Source organism: Euleptes europaea, chromosome 4 (genome assembly GCF_029931775.1).
Source record: "Euleptes europaea isolate rEulEur1 chromosome 4, rEulEur1.hap1, whole genome shotgun sequence".
NCBI lineage: Eukaryota > Metazoa > Chordata > Lepidosauria > Squamata > Sphaerodactylidae > Euleptes > Euleptes europaea.
In genome coordinates this window covers 26,853,708-26,857,916 of record NC_079315.1, presented here as the reverse complement: position 1 = coordinate 26,857,916, position 4,209 = coordinate 26,853,708, and the positions used below count along the sequence as shown (strand labels likewise).

The 4,209-nt window shown below is 44.9% G+C and overlaps 1 non-coding gene across 1 annotated transcript; it reads right to left on the bottom strand.

Annotated features, from left to right (window-relative positions):
• Positions 1–3,925: 3,925 nt before the first annotated feature.
• Positions 3,926–3,997, bottom strand: TRNAA-AGC (transfer RNA alanine (anticodon AGC)). Its single transcript has one exon. It is a non-coding gene; the product is annotated as a tRNA-Ala (tRNA).
• Positions 3,998–4,209: the final 212 nt, after the last annotated feature.

Genomic DNA, 4,209 nt, shown 5'->3' with positions numbered 1-4,209 from the left:
AGGCCCTGTGCTCTTTGAAGGAGGGATAGGATAAAAATGTTCTAGATAGATAGGTCATTCTCAGTATCATCCTAAATCAGTTGAAGTCAATGGGCTTAGAAAAATGTTGCTTCCTGGATTCTTTCCACTATACCATGCTGGCTCTTTCATCATTGATGTCAATATTTGACAGTGTTTGAAGTGCCATAATACTAACCTGGTCAGCAGCATCCAGTGGGATTCAAGCAGCTTTACTGGATATAGCAATCGTAATGCCGAGCATGTCGTTTTGGACTATTTAATTTCAATAGCTGAATAATGAAAAAGATAAAAATCAGACCACCAAAAATGCTGTCTCATGTAATAAAATGTCACAAATTATGATCTTCTTGTTGATAAAGTCAAAGAAAACTACATAATAAAAGTAAGTCGAAGAAAGGGACAGGAAGAAAATCCATTATTAATGCTGCTGCAGGATCTTGCAATTGATTATCTGACTAAGTGAATCATACGTTTTCGATCCAGTTACTTTGGTTTGAGAGTCAATGCATTTTGAAAATCATAGAACATCCTTATACTTTCTCATCTGTGAAAACCACAGAAGTGCAAGGGTGTCCAGATCTCCATTGCCATTGCCTGGCTGTAGGTTCAGAAGTGACAAAAGGATGCATTTCCCCCACACACAAATAATGTATGTAACTCACTGCCAAAACATGTTATCAGTAGAAAGAATTAGACAAATTCATGGACTGATCTCTGTCATCTGGACATTAGTTGTGATTCTGGGAGATTTCCAGGTCCCATCTGGAAGTTGGCAACCCTAGTGTGTATGTGGCCAACCATGGTTATGTTAGTATTTGGTAGTCAATCAGCTGGTAGTTAGCTGACCCCAAGTTCCATATTTTCTATTCAGTTCAAGACCCTTTGGATTTTATCCATCACAAAGTATGCAAAAGCCAGGAAACGTATTGGTGGAATCACAACAGGGATTGGTGAGGTAGAGTGTTGGTCTGATCCAGCAAGGTAAGGCTGAAGTTCTCATGAAAACAATGTGTACTGCTCTGGGTTTGATCTAAGGGGGTTGGAGCCAGAGGCTACAACACAGGCTGTTTACATTCCTGAACTATGGTGGATGATTCCTTAATGAGACATTGTTAAAAGATGGTTTTCTAATTATTCTATTGAGGCTAGGGTTGGCAGGCCACAGCTGGCAACCCCTGGAAGAAACTGGGGAAGAAGAAGAGTTGGTTTTTATATGCTGACTTTCTCTACCACTTAAGGGAGAATTGAACCAGCTTACAATCACCTTCACTTCCCCACAACAGACACCCTGTGAGGTAGGTGGGGCTAAGAGAGCTCTAAGAAAGCTGTGACTAGCCCAAGGTCACCTAGCTGGCATCTGCCAGGTTCGTGCTACCTACTGAAATACAGGCTTAAGACATATGCAGGCCAGGGGCTGGCTTCCTTTCAAGGCCAGGGCCTGGCTGCTTCTCAAGGTCTGATTCTCATGCTCATTATTCCTGTGTACAGTTTCGGTTCCTCTGATTATCTCAGATGTATGATGTTATGGCTTCTCTCCCTGGGAATCACTATCTCGAAGTAACTTCACTGCTTGCTATCCCAGCCTAGAATGCTTTTAACCTGTACTTCGCATACCGAAAGTCATTAGCAGCCTCACCTGCGTGTGAGGCAGTCAGCTTCTTTAACCTGTCTTTTTGCTCCTAATAAAGTAGCATTGGTTAGGATCACCTGCCTAGGCGTGTGTGCTTTTTGGGATGCTAGGGATAGGTACCTGAGCCTGACAGCTTCATGTGTAGCAGTGGGGAAACAAATCCAGTTCACCGGATTAGGCTCCGCTGCTCATGTGGAGGAGTGGGGAATCAAAACTTGATGGGGCTGTGGTCTGGTGTGCTAGCATTGCATTGGTGCACAAATGTTATTTCTGGTAAAAACTGGAAGTGACATCGTTAGACCCTCTAATATTTCAAGAGCTCTATTGCTTTACCAATAGCCTGAGGAGGGCAGGGCTTGGGGAGGAGAGGGACTTCAATGCCGTAGAGTGTGAGCCCTAGTCCTGCGGCAAACCTTGACTAGTGTCATAATGTGAGCTGCGGCAAACCCATAAACAGATTCCAGCAGACGGCAAGTCCACGAAAGCAGTTTTATTGATTAGACTCGACAGATTACAGAAGCCATATTCAGAATGACACTAGTAAGGGGCTAAGGCAAGGCATATATGGAAAAGCAAAAGGAGATAACCAGTAACTGAGGCAACCCCCCTCCCAGAGGCAGGAAGGAGTACTTGGCAATTCCCATACTAAAGGAATCTATGAAGGACTCTATGAAGTCTAAACACGGGGCATGGACTGGCCTTGGAGAGAACTGCAAAACAACACCTGGGAGCACAACCATGAACTGTCTTCATGGCCTGCTCCTGACATAGAGTTCAATTGCCAAAGCGGCTATTTTCTCCAGGTGAACTGATTACTATCAGCTGGAGATCAGTTGTAATAGCAGGAGATCTCCAGCTAGTACCTGGAGGTTGGCAACCCTATCTTGGGGGGGCACAGGATTTTGACAGGTGGTGGTGGACCTGCCAACTTGCTGTTGTGCCTGTTTGCCTCCACCTGTGCTCTGCTTGTATATTTGTAAATAAAGCAAACATTACAAAAAATGCCACCAGTTTCCAGTGCTCCCTCATGTCAAGGGAGGCAATTCAAGTAAGCACTGCCCCTGTAATGTCTCTTTGCTCAAAGAAGCGGGGGGGGGGGGTGTAACATTGTTAAGAGCGCAGCCCTAAGTAGAGTTGGTATCCTTCTAAGCTCATCGACCTCAATGGATTCAGAAGGGTGTGATTCTGCTTAGGACCACACTGTGAAGTGATTGCTAGGAAGCATGGCTTTCTTGTTTTTTTTAAAAAAATGATCACACTGGCAAATTCCATTTGCAAGCTGTTCAAGCAAGTTTGATTTCTCTCCATAGCCAGAGTTATGTGCCCTTTTTGTTTAACAAGGAGATTTCTTTTGACAAAACAACAACAACAAAAAACAAGGAGGCTGAAGGAACTGGGAACCAACTTCAGCCTCCTCAAAAAACATATCTCAAGGAAGAAACCTGCTCCCCCACCCTCCGAATATATCCAAGCCTGCAAGGCAATTCCTTAAGACTCACAAAGGAGTTGCAAAGAAACACTATCCCAGAGATAGGTCTGAAAAAAAGACTGAAATCCTTTAAGGATCATTTGGAAACGACCATAAAAAGAACAGGATTTTGATCGGTAAAGGGCAGAACTCTTGAACAAAGCAACAAAAGAACGACAGTTCTTTCAGGTACTATATTAACTTCTACAGCAGTTTTGTTGATGGAATGTTTAAATGTAGCCATTTCTTTGTCACACAGCAAATACCGCTGCCCATTTTTTGCACATTAGGTTGCCAAAATTAAAAAAAGAGTATCTTCTTGTGTGATAACAGCTGCTTGCTTTGTAACAATCAGGAGGCAAGGTTTTCCCCATAGCACAGATGTAAAGATTTTGAGCTGCTAATGTTTGCTAAGCAAGCTGCTCTTAAAGGTATAGATACTGTGGCCAGTAGCTTTGAAGGATGGACTCTATGGCATTCTACTCCACTGAGGTCCCTGTTCATTCCAGCCTCCATCCCAAATCTCCAGGAGTTTCCCAACCTGGATCTGGCACCCTTACCCCCCATCCCCCACAGGTGGTGGTGGTGGGCGGGACCTGGCAACCCTGTTTCCAAGCGTGTTGCCTTCCTTCTTTCCCCCTACTGTTTTCCTGAGTCAAATCGGGCCCCAGTACACATGAAGCTGCCTTATACTGAATCACACCCTTGGTCCATCAGAGTCAGCACTGTCTACTCAGACTGGCAGCGGCTCTCCAGGATCTCAGGTAGAGGTCTTTCACATTGCCTACTTGCCTAGTCCCTTTAACTGGAGATGCCAGGGATTGAACCTGGGACCTTCTGCATGCTAAGCAGATGCTCTACCACTGAGCCATAGCCCCTCCCCTGCAGGTGGCTGGAGATCTCCTGGGATTACAACTGATCTCTAGGTGTCAGAGATCAGTTCACCTGCAGGAAATAGCCCCTTTAGAAGGTGGGCATTACAGCATTATACCCCACTGAAGTCCCTCCCCTCCCCAAATGCCACCCTCCTCAGGCTCCACCTCCAAAATCTCCAGGTATTTTCCAACCTGGAGCTGGCAACTCTGTTGCC